Source organism: Ammospiza nelsoni, chromosome Z (genome assembly GCF_027579445.1).
Source record: "Ammospiza nelsoni isolate bAmmNel1 chromosome Z, bAmmNel1.pri, whole genome shotgun sequence".
Classification (NCBI taxonomy): domain Eukaryota; kingdom Metazoa; phylum Chordata; class Aves; order Passeriformes; family Passerellidae; genus Ammospiza; species Ammospiza nelsoni.
The window spans coordinates 45,506,109-45,519,396 of NC_080669.1; the positions used below are offsets into that span (position 1 = coordinate 45,506,109).

Below are 13,288 nucleotides of genomic sequence, written 5' to 3' on the forward strand. Positions count from 1 at the left end.
CAGATACTGAGGAACTGAAGGAAAATAAACTCCTCTAAATGTTAATCTAAATGATGTGCATGGCAAAGGAGATGTAAGCAATAAACAGATGGTTCAAAATAATGCATGAGATACTGTAAGCAGATGAGTTTGATCAAGTAGACAGACAACAGTGAAGGACTTTTGGCAGAAATAAATTCTGCAGTAGCACCAAAACTCCAATGGGGCAGGGAGATAGGAGACAAAACAAATGGTATAGAACAAAGAAGAAGCAATTATGAAATTCCAGTTATTGTACATTTTATGGAAAAATTGGGAGCTGTATAGCTGAGAAGGTGGGAGAGTATGGATAAGCTAAAAAGCAGAGAAAAGTAAAGAGTTCTTTGAAGTATGAATTAAGAATTTCGGCAAAGAGGGACAAAGTATGTATGTATGAGTTACAGGTAAGAGTTTGGGCATACAACTGCTTTGTTTCAAAAGCATTTAATAAGCATAAACCTGAAAAGAAGAGTCACCCAACACTTTGAAACATTTAAAATTTCTTTTAAACACAAATATAAAAAGACTTCACTGTTTAATCAGTATTTTCAATACTTATTTAAGCATATGCCACAAATCTTAAGATGATCCAATATGTTTTTATTATAGTCAGTTTGACAGTGCAAATTCATTTAATTTTCTCTGTAACTTGTACACACTAGGAAAGATGACAAAACTTCATTTTAACAGGATATAGCTTAAAAACAGATAAATTTTTAAATGTAGCCAAAATACCCACTTCACTGAGGTTAGAGTATTTCAACCAAAGATACAAAGTGCTTTCTTATTTTGTTCTTGAAGTGAGAAAAACACCCTATGCAAGACCTTGCTTTAAGCTTAAGAAGCAAAATTTCTGGATTTCTTTACTTGAGATTTAGTCAAAGCCACACCTATATAGTCCTACTTCAGAACTTTCAAGAATATTGTAAACTTTTAAGTAGAAAATCTGATGCCTTATATTCTATATCAATTAAATCCTTTTCTTATATTATGCATATAGTCAATGCTCAGCTAATTTAGTTCACATAATAAAAACTGAGGGTGAAAGAAAAAAACCCAACCCTTCTTTCAATATATAAGCTTGATTTTTTTAAAGGTAGCTCTTCAGCAGAGTATTTTTTTCTCATTTATGCTTGTGATTATTTTTTCCACTAAATAATTTATCCATGCTACAGAATTGTACATGTAACAGCATACACGATTATATGGATACAGCTATCAGCTTGCAAAATTTACCAATATAAAGGTGCAACATTAATAATTATTTGTTATCAAGAAGCAAATTCAGCAGGCATTAAAAGCAGACTGAACAGTACACATTGTGAGTTTGTAAAATCAAAAGCATGCATATATACAGATCACATTCACAAAATTGTGTCAGACAATTATATTTGAACAGTCAAAAGGAAAAAAGATAAAATTACATTGAGAATACTTATTTTTCACAAGAACCAGAAAATAAGTACTCATTTCTAACTTCTACACAGACAAGCCATCCTGCTCACAGCAGACACATGCAGGCAGATGAACACAAACAAAGAAAGCATGAATCATGCAAAGCCCCACCATTCTACTACCGCAACATCTAAACGAGAGCAGGTCACTGCCGCATTTATGTCTTGCAAAGCAGATCATCGTTAACTAATCACTGCAGAAATAATCATTTACATTGAGAAGAGGAATGTAGACAAAGTTTCTTCTGTTTATACAAATTTTAATTTCCCAAGATAAAAACTGGAAAAGCTGGTAGAGTTCATATGATAGAAATCAATAGTCTCTGCTTGAAAACCAAATTACTTGTAGAAGTCGTATCAATTCATACCATCAAGCACTAATGCCAAATCGCCATGCTCAGTAAAAAGATGCAGTTCTTTGAAATTCCATGCATACATCACAGCTTCAAAGCCACACTAAAAATGGCATTTGATAGTAATTGCAACACCTTCAGCTTTCCAAGGCAATGCACGAAATCCATTAATCCTTTTGTTACAACAGACAAGAGGAAAGAGCCACATGATCCAAAGCTTCATGCAATCCTTTAACTGGAGCAGATGCTAGTATCAGCAACAAGGCAGTACATCAGAAAAGCTGCTTTCAATAAAAAAGCTAAGTATTTGCAGAATCATATTGCAGATCTCTGTAACTGCTCGCATGGATCCTTAAGTAGAAAATAATACTCTTGAATAAAGCACAGACTCACAGCAAAGTTCTCCCACTTAAAAAAATCAAATAAAGCAAATTATTCTCACATGTCTTCAGGGAATTCTTTTGATCTTGTCTTAATATACACCTGTGAAGCACTTCAATGAACGTTTGTTCACCAAGGCAGATATATTCAGTTAGCATTATAAATTATTTAATATTTTACATAACACAACCAGTAGGCAGCTCCTCCCTCTAAGGCATACAGCTCACTCAGAAGGTGATGGAACACATACTAGGACACAGTGACTCTAATCTCATTCTCTTCATATTTGTGAGAATACACTCAATTGCACTCAAACATCCAAGAGATCAAGCCACAATATCTAATGAAAAAACCCAGAAGACAGAAAAGGTAGTAACATAAAAGAGCTGGAAGGTACTATGAAAAGCTTGGTGGAAAATAAGCAGATAAGCTCTGTAAAACAACTGTGTTCCAAAGGCAATTTTTAGACTTACTGCAAATGCTTCAGAAAGATGGGTTAGTGCATGGATGAGCCAAGGCAGGGCTAGGAAATTATTGCAGACAATAAGAACACAACAGACACCTCACTTTGGGCAGTACAGGATGCATTTCTGAAGACTGAAATTAAAGATAAAATTATCATGGGTCTACATGTCTGATTTTTCAATTGTTCTGAAGCTGCTGGAAATTTAAGGTTACAAAACTAAGGTGGTAGTTAGCAGGAAGGCAGAGATGAAAATTCCAGAATCCAGGTCAGGGCAGCTGGATAGTCATTCCCCACCCACAGCCCTCCCAAGCAGCGTGCAGATGACTATTTAAAAGGAAAAAGCTTCTAATCTGACCTTTTTTTGCAACTGCAAAAAGAAGGAAAGACATGTAGACCTAATTTTCCACCAACAGTGACATATGTTGCAATTCCATAGTAAACACTCAGATTATGTGCACAGGAGGAATCCCCAGGAATTCCAAATTCAAAAACACATATAAAGATAAAACTCTTCACTGAGCAAAACGACCAAAATCCAAGCTGACAATAACTGCGACATTTAGTCTTAGTAATAAAACTAAAACAGCTTGTTCTCCTGGGTCATGGGACTATGAGCAAGTCTGGAAGAGGATACATTTATCCCTTCCGTGTTGGAATTAAATGGAAAAATTCCATTCTATTAGACATCAGCAGAAAAAGCACTGATGTTTTGACATCAGTTCCCAATGCACTAAAGGAAGTGTTGTTACTTGTTTCCATGCTCTGAAAACTAGTGGATTTTAAAGAATGAATTAATTCCATTACATATTGTCTCACCAGCACTTATGCAACTCTGCCTTTAAAAAAAAGAACAGTTATGATCCCAAGTGAAAGCAGTAGTCACACTGGTATTTTCAGCAGTTATACACAATTGCATAATAGTTAATATTATATAAAATATTACTATCAAATATTATTACATAATCACAATGTATAAAATTCAAAAGGGAGTGTTGCCAGGGTTAAGTGCTAACTAAGGCAGATGAGCCAGGCAGACAAGCAGTAGGAAAAACTGCTGCAGGGGTCCGACAACTGGCTCTCCCATGGAGCATCCACTAGGTGGGAGGGAAAGCCCACCCTCCCACCTAGGGAGGGATTGAGCATGTGGGGAAATCCCAGCCTGTCTCAACAGGGGCACAGAGCAAGGAGACTAAGCCACATACAGTTAACAGGCATTTAAGCAATCTTATTTATCCTTCAAAATGGCAGGGAAGGAGTGACTGCCTCTTATTCCAATCACTGGCTTAGTTTTATTTTTTAACCAAAAATAGTTAAGTATCTTGACATTAATATCACCTCTGTAGAACCAGAAAAACATATTTACCACCAGCACTATGGTGAAGAATCTTGGGCTAAAGACCACAATGATATTTCCAAAGAGCATAGTTAAACAGCAGTGGGGGTTTATTCACCTTTGTGAAAAGGTACTTGTTGAAAGTCTGAGCCTGTTTTGGATATGGACTTGAGAGGTCTACACTTTGCTTAATCAGAATAAACATTTTCCTAATGCGAAACACTAGGATTCAAAGTACAGGTAGTTACTTGCACTAAAAGAAATGGACTACAAAAAACTTTACAGCCACACCGAATATATCTATCAGCAGATAAAAACAGTATTATCTATCAATGCTTCTTATCAATAAGAAGAAAAACTGCCAAAGCAAATGTTCCTGCAAAACCCATGAAGTCCCTTGTTTATCTAGTGCAATTAGCAGTTACCTTGGCACTGCTAAATTCAGAAACTGATTGTTTTTTCTCCTCTGATCTTTGAACATTTAGTCATCAGAATAGATGGCTATCAAATGATCTCTATCAAATGGCTGGTGTAATGTAATGTAATATATAGGAAGAACTGGAGGTAAAAAAGTTGGAATTGTTGAATTCTGTAATATATTTGACAAAGAATTTAAGGAAAACTATCTCACACCCTAAGGAAATACATGCAAACACATACAGTTTAAATTGCCATGTCCTAACAGTAATTTGGGGAAAAGTGGGGGGGGGGGGGGAAAGAGTTTACTTTTTGTATTTCTTGTTTTGTATCTCACATCTTATTAAAACTAACACAAATTTCTTCACTTTCAAAAACTATTACCTACTCTCTTATTTCCTTCTTGCTGTAGCCCTTGTTAGCTCTCAACACCTACCTCCTTCAAAAACAACGGAGGCTCACTGAAACATCTGAACCAAAAAAGTTATTACACATTTGAAACAAAAAAAAGATATTAAATAAGGGACTCCAAGACAGGCAACTTTTTGTCATGTTCCTGATACAGCTTCAGATCGCTCAAGTTGTCCAGGGCTGAAGATAAAAACTAGTACTACTACTGAGTCAAAACCATCTTTGTTTAAAAACAAAGCCCAGTCTAGTTTAAAAAAATGCAACAGCACTCTGCCATCTGTAGAAGCTTTACATGCATTTCTAATCATACATCTATTTGGCAACATACAGATTCCATATATTATGCTCAAACTACCTAGGCAATAATTCTGTACAAAGGTAATTTTACTTTCAAACAACAGATGAACATATTGGATATAAAGTATCACAGTTCTGAAGGCATAATTACCAAAGGACAAACTCTACCATTCTGCAAGACAGGCAGAAAATAATCAGAATCATTAAGGCTGGAAAAGACTTCCTAGATCATGGAGTCTGACCTTTGACCCAACACCACCATGCCAGATAGACCACAAGACTAGGTGCCACAACTTTTACTGCATGTCTCCAGAGGCTCCATTAGTTTCCTGGGCAGCCCATTCCAATACCTGATCACCCATTCAGTGAAAAACTTCTTCCCAATGTCCAACCTGCAGAGCCGTCCTACCCTCCAGCAGATCAACACTCCTACCCAACTTGTTGCCTGCAAACTGAGTGAGGATACCCTTGATCCCCTCTTAGATTGTCTCTAAGGACACGACAGAGAGGCTGGACCCAGTGCTGAGCCCTGGGGAACAGCACTGCTGACTGGCCACCAGCTGGATCTAACTCCATCCACAGCCACTCTCTGGTCTTGACTATCCAGCTGTTTTTTTACCCAGTGAACAGTACACCTGTACAAGCCATGGGCTGCCAGTTTCTCCAGGATAATGCTATCAGAAATTGTGTCAAAGGCTTTAGTGAAGTCTAGATAGAAAACATCTGCAGCCTTTCCCTCATCCACTAAACAGGTCACTCTGTCATAAAAGGAGATCAGGTTGGTCAGGCAGGACCTGCCTTTCACAAATACATGTTGGCTGGGCCTGATGACCTTGTTGTCGTGTTGCCAGTCACCACACTCTAGATACTCTGTTCCATAACCTTCCCCAGCACTGAGATCACCAAGGTCAGGCTGTAGTTCCCCAGATCCTGATTCTGAGCCTTCTTGTAGGTGGGCACCACACTTGCAAATCTCCAGCTATCTGGGGTGTCCCTGGTTAAACTAAGATTGATCATAAGTGATGCAGAGAGGCTTGGAAAGGTATTTCATCAGTTCCCTCAGTCTTCTTGGGTGAATCTCATTTGGCCCCATAGACTTGTGAGTAGCTAAGTTTCATGGGAAGTCACTTTCTCCTGAGTTACAGTAAGTCTATTCTGATCCTCATTCCTATTTAGTAGCTCAGGGGGCTGCTTGCCCTGAGGATATTTGATCTCTCTGTAAAGACTGAGGCAAAGAAAGTATTAAGTACCTCAGCCTTTTCCTCATCTTTGGTGACAGCGCTCCCCATCCACATGCCCATTAAAGGATGGAGATTTTCCCTGGCCCTGCTTTTGTTTTTAATGCATTTGGAAAAACATCTCATCTTATACAGCAGTGACCAGACTGTTCTAGCTAAGGTTTCCCTTTCTGATTTTTTCTCTACATGACTTACCAACATCCTTGTACTCTTCCTGAGGTGCCTGCCCCAGCCTACATAGGAAGAAACATTTGCAAGATCTTAAGTCAAATGAAGCTGGTGGAGGGTCTGGAACACAAGCCTGATGAGGAGTGGCTGAGGGAGTTGGGGTAGCTCAGCCTGGAATAAAGAAGGCTCACAGAAGACCTTATCACTCTCTACAGTAACCTGAAAGGAAGCTGTAGTGAGACGGGTGTCAGTCTCTTGTTCCAAGTAGCAAGTGTCAGGACAAGCAGAAATGGCCTCAAGTTGCAGCAAGGGAGGTTTAGTTTAGACATTATGAAATTTTTTTCATGGAAAGGGTTGGAACACTGGAATATACTGCTCAGGGAAGTGGTGGAGTCACCATACCTGAAAATGTTAAAAAAATGTGTGGATATGACATTTGATAACATGGTTTAGTGGTGAACATGGTGGTGTTGCTGAGTTGACAACTGAATGTGGAAATATTAAAGATCTTTTTCAATCTTAGCAATTCTATGATACACTTGATGGCTTACCGAGATAAAAAAGTTACATAAAACATTGTTTTACCAAGAATAAAAGAAGATTAATTGTTTTAAAGAATAAAACCACATGATTCTATAAATCTCATTTTAGTTTATGAGTTAAGAACAAGTCCAACATAATACTAAAGGGACAAATTATTGTAATATTTCTAATGTTTAGACGTAAGACCTAGCCAAAGACAGAGAAGGGCAAAGATACGCATATAAAGCAGATGTCACATCAAAAATCTTTATAAGAAAACTTAGGTTATGAGTTTATCTAACGTAAAAGCTTTGTATATTTCATGTAAAAGACACATTTGGATATCTAAAAGGATAAAAGTTCAAATAATTCCTAAAACCTTGCTTAATCACCAGTTCAAAACATAAGAGTATGTCCTTTTGTCATGAGGTTTCACAATACTCTGTGGTCTAACAGATCATGACTGGGAAAATTAAGGTATCATAGACTGGTATTACTTTCGGGTTAGTAGCAGTTCATCTATTTAATCTCCCCAAGTCAGTATCGTGTGTGACCACTAGAGGGAAATAGCGAAAAGGAAACAGACACCGCTGGAGGTTACTAGTGGTCTTTGACCAAAAGTAACCCTTACCCTGTTTCTGCTCCACGCCCGGGGCATAGAAACCTTCTTTTCTTGGGAGACAGTTAAAACCAGAGCACTTTTACCTTTAGCCTTTATAATTACATTTGAGACACATTGCTTCGAGAGGATAAAGTTTTCCACACAACATGCAAGTAGCAACAATGACATTTAGCGCTGAACGGATGAATTAGAAATTGTAACAGAGATTAAAGAAACTATTCTGAAGTCAGACTTCTCAGACAGTTCAAAACAGTGAATCGACTAAGAACACACCCATTTTCACTTAAGACTGTCCAAAGACATAGTACCAAATCATTCTGATGAATGTTCTGGCTCAGATTTTTAGAACTTCATCTGACAAGAAGTAGTTAGGCTCAATATAATTTAGCTTTAAAAAAGTTTAATACTTGTCTCAGGGAAAACTGGGCACATATGCCTCAAGCACCATGTTCAAGTAGAAGATTTTTTTTCTATGTTCAGCTGCTGTCATTAGTCTGCAAATACAGAGACTAATTAAAAATCACTTTTACATACCAAGCAGGTAAATAGGCACAGGATTTCTTCATATACAGGTTATACATTAAGTAGGCCATCACCAAACTAGTTTTCTCTGTATGTATGCTTACTTTGAGAAACATTAGAAGAAACAAAGTTTTAGTTAAAGCCTACCAAACCCATTTAAAGTCATGAAGTAATTATACAGACATATTTCCTCTGAAATAAGTTATTTACTGTATTCATAACACTTAAGTTCATACAGGCTTATTTGGGAGTTTGTAAAACTGTTTTATGAAAAGCAACTTTCAGAAAACTCATCGTTGAAAACTAAAATATTAACAAACATATCAGTAAAGATATTAAACTTACTTGCCAATACAAAAACAACCTCCACACTATTAGTGATGAAAAAAAAAAACAGACTGCTCTTATTTGCTGAAAGCAAACATCCTCTGTGTAATAGGAAAACCAACTTCAAGCACAGCACAGGTCTCTACAATAAGCTGACCTACCTTGCTCTTGAAGGAAAAATCTGGAAACTGTTTGGAAAACACCTCACAAAAGGCTGCTTCTAGTACATTAGAGGAAAGGAAAGGAAATCAAAGGATCTAGGCCCTAAAATGTTCAGAACTTTGAAGATAAATGCTATCATGAGTTCCACACAGAACTGTAATACTGTAGATCCTTAATAGGCTATGCACTAGGCTTTGGGGCACCATTTTGGTCTTTCTTTGCTTTCCAGAGTCGTAAAAAGTATAAACAAGACAAAGGGTGCCAGAACAAAGCTGGTACCAAAACAAAAACCTCCCTGTGATAAGCATTAGCTAGAGAATAGTATAATAAACAAGCAGTTTGGTGCCTATTTTAGCTTAAGTCTTCTATAGTAAGTAAATTATCTTATTTCATGACAGCACGTCTGTTTTGTACAAGCGGTAGAGTCCTTTCTGTAAGAACTTCTGCCTTAATTGCCCACTGTACTATGAAAAACCCAGGCAACTGCATAAATACATTCAGCATCTACGTAACCAATTATTTGTAGACTCATTCTTTTCTACATACTGCTGAAGTCCAACCCCATTGTTGGTTCTCTCACACAAGTGTACCCCCAAATAATTCATCCTGAGAAAGCTGGACATGTGTTAAGAGCTGACAAACTGAAACTGATGTTATTGCCTGCAGAGATTCCGGTGTGCATATGGGTAACATTAAGACTTCAGGAGAGTGGTGATATTCTTGCTGTTGACTGCTTTGAACTGCAACACACTAAAAGTTGCCTTTATCCCTTTGTGAAATGAGGGAAGGGAAACTCCCACTTGATGGTAGATAAGGTGTTTCCTGACCATTCTGTATGGCATTGACAAAATACAAATTCTGTTACTAGATTTTCAAATTCTGACAGATCTCATACTCCAGGCATTGAAAAGGAAGCAGCAATAAAAATAATGAAAGTGAAGCTATTGTATCTGCATCCAAAAGCACTCCAGACTCAAATCTGCCTCACACTTGTTAACAGTTAAGAAAAACAGCAGATTTGCTGTCTAACACAGGGCTCATATGAAGACAGTATCAATCAACAAAGAGGGCAGAGAACCTTTCTGGTCAAGTGTAACACAAGTCTTTCTCCTAAATGAAGCCCCAGATCCACATATTTCAGACTTTCTTCCCATATGACCAAGTTCAAACCCAAAATGGAGCATGTTTTTTACTCCAGGTTCTGTCTATTCAGGTAGATATCTGAGAGAGACTACATATGACTAGTACTATTAGCTGAACACTCTCCATCTGTTGAAGACATGTCTAGCCAGCATGATGGCCTCTTTTCAAGAATTAAAACACAAACCATTCCAGTCACCCTGTGAGGATCAATTAGATATACCTACACAATGAGGGTGACCTCATCACTCTCTACAAGTCCCCCTGAAAGGTGGCTGCAGTCAGGTGGGGTTGGTGGGCAGCAACTGACAGAACCAGAGGTCACAGTCTCAAGCTGTGTCAAGGGAAATACAGGTAGAATATTCTTTACAGAAAGAGTGATCAAGTACTGGAATGGTCTGCCCAGGGAGGTGGTGGAGTCACCATCCCTGGATGTGTTAAAAAATGATTGGATGTGGCAGTTGGTGCCATGGTCTAGTTGAGATGTTAGGGCATGGGTTAGACTCAATGACCTTGAAGTCTCTTCCAACCAAGTGATTCTGTGTGTAATTCTGTGTGTAATGTTTGATTAGATTATGGGAGCTATAGTCTAAGTAGCTGTTATCTTTGCCCTTTCTTTGCACTTTGTAAAATTGGCAGGTTTACCTAACAGAGAGCCGCAAACCCACTAAACAGCACTAAGCACATGAATTACATATTTTCTGCTTAACCTTGCTGAGCATATTTGGAGAAAGGTAGAAACAAGAATGGAAATAAGTAGATGATGCACTTTTTGAAAGGCACAAGAATAAAGCAAAACTTGGAGGCAGAATTTAACCAAACCTTTTATTTACATCTGAAAGTCTGAGAACCAGCAAATTGAGGCAAAAAAACTTTACCTTGTTAAAAAAGAACTGTTTCAAGACAGAGAAATTATTTTGCCGGAAACAGACAATACTCTAACACAAGCAAGGAACAGTTAACTGTTATGTAAGAAGCAGTTAACCTTTTTACCATAAAACAACTAGGATGCAAGATCTCTAGTACCACCTCCTGACCAGAGCATGTCCAATTACATTCTCAGGCCTACATCCCACAAGGATGCATTCTTTAGGGAATTATAGTATCTATTTTCAAAGCCAAAACAATTGTTATGAAACATTAACTGGAACACACATGCAAAGAAAGACTGAGTTGGTCAAAGTGAAACAATCTGCTTTGTTTATAATTAATCAAGTGTGTTGGGCTGGAATGGACAAAGCTTTAGTCCAGCTTTAGACAGTACTAACTGTAACCACTTGTTAATAAAGCTGCAATTTAACAGCTGCTGTTCCATCATGGGCCCAAGAATGGCAAAGGGGTGCCAAGACAGACAAAGAACTATTGTTTTCAGTCCCGAAAGGGAAGTTTCAACAATTTGGAAGTGAAAACATTTAGGTTTGCTGCAGCAAACATGCTTGTATAGTCAACTGAAACTGCTGATTCACTGGCATTCCCCTAGTCTTCTTTCAGGAAATACACAGTTTTCAGCAATGAGTGCACTTGGCAAATTTAGCAACATCAAATGACATGCACTATCATATGTATCAGAGTTACTGCTGATACCAGTGCTAAAATAATGGAATGTACAAGACATACCCAAGCTCAGTTTCCCACACTGAAATTTAATTAGTGTTTAATTAAATTTTAAAGAAAGAACTCTGTTATTGACAGCAAAGGAACAATAACTTGAATAATCGATCTAATATTTCCCTGAAAGCATAGCTTCTTACAAAATTTCAGTACCCCCACCATACCATATATCAGGGCAAGTAACTCGTATCAGCTGAGCATCCTCAAGTGTATCTGTTTGCTTAAACAAGCAATTTTACAGTAATACACAAATCCTATAGAAAGATGGACACCTTTCTCTATTTAACCCTCCATTCCCCCAGTTTTCTGATGCCTATGTTCATACCAAGCAATATGGGATATTTAAATAGCAGTAGCAGTTAAATATTAAACCCTTTCTTTCTCACCTACTACTTAAAATAGGTATGCTCAAGAGCATGAATTTCTTTTCCTCTGCAGTCAGTCAATACACAGACAACATTAAAATAACAGCAAATGCATATTTTCATGCTTGATCTGTTTTCAGAGAAAAAAAAGAGGATCTTTTTGCTGACCTACACTGAAAATTATACAAGAAGAATTACCTTAAGAAGTTCTGATAAATGGCAAGGACATTAAATTAAAAGAGCAGATGCCCCAAGACATGATGTCTTTCCAAAAGAATTCCTTCAACTCTTTTGAGTTCACATTAGGTTCTGGAGTTACTCTCTTTTTCAGGAGTTTCCCTGGATAGTGGTGGTGTGTGCGTCTCACAAAAGAGCCAGAAAGTTACCTCTCTTCAATGTTACTATGTCTTATTGGCACTTGTGCACCCCACCCATTCGGTTGAGCGCTCCTCCCTACAGCAGGGGGATCAACTGACATCTATTAATATCACCTCATTAAGTTTCACTGTAATGAAAGCTGACTGAAGAAAACCCACCTCCTAAAAAGGTCTTTGAGAAAGCTAAAAAAGACCACCTTTGGTAGGCTGAGACATACAGAGTACCCAAGACTATTCTATTAAGCTGTTGATGCACAGTATTTTTTGAGGTGATCACTAATAATTCTGAGTAACTCGCATACAGTATTGGCAAGTGACAACTTTCAACTGTTTAACCACTCACTACTTTTACATTGCAGCTTTCTACTTTCAGTTCTTGATACCAAGAGCTTACCCTAATCTGAAAGGGCATTTATCACCAAAGTCAAGCTTGACACAGGTCTCCCTCAATGAACAATACTGTTTCCAGGGAGACCTTGTAAAACACGCTACCACTCTGCCATGGAGAACTCAGACTGTTAGATACAACTGCATGTCACTCTGCTGGTGACAAACCTTGACATTCCTCTTACCTCTATTAAATGAAAGTATACACTATCCAAACAATTTACAAAGTGAATTAATAACACTTCTGAGTTTAATATTGGAATCCCACTTGTTTATAGCAATGAGACCAGTTATTTATTCCACAGCCAGCTGCAAGTTGACTCTTCTAGAGCTCTTGTCACCTAAGACTGAGCATTAGTCTTGAGACCAAGTTTACTTTAGACAGGTACATCGTTGTTCATTAAACAGCACTGCAAAAATGTTGACTGACATACTCAACAGCTTAGTAGAGCAGTAGTGTCAAAAGCCTTTCACATTATTTGATACTGAGTTAGCACTTTTTCAAGTGTTTTCCTCCACACAGTATTGCACCTAAAAGGCAACACTCTGCTAATTTGCAATTTGAACTGTAATTTTCAGGCATTCATTAGCTATTTCAGAACACCCTGGTTCACCAGCCTGGCTATGCAGTGATCAAAAATTTACTTTAACCTTTCTGTGCATTTGAATCTTGAATCGATTAGTCTATTTAGCTAATTTATGGGAAAGACATAAGTA

The 13,288-nt window shown here is 37.8% G+C and overlaps 1 protein-coding gene across 2 annotated transcripts in view; it reads right to left on the reverse strand.

Annotated features, from left to right (window-relative positions):
* CERT1 (ceramide transporter 1) overlaps nucleotides 1-13,288 on the reverse strand; it is a 77,958-nt gene that overhangs the window by 31,713 nt on the left and 32,957 nt on the right. The window lies entirely within an intron of this gene.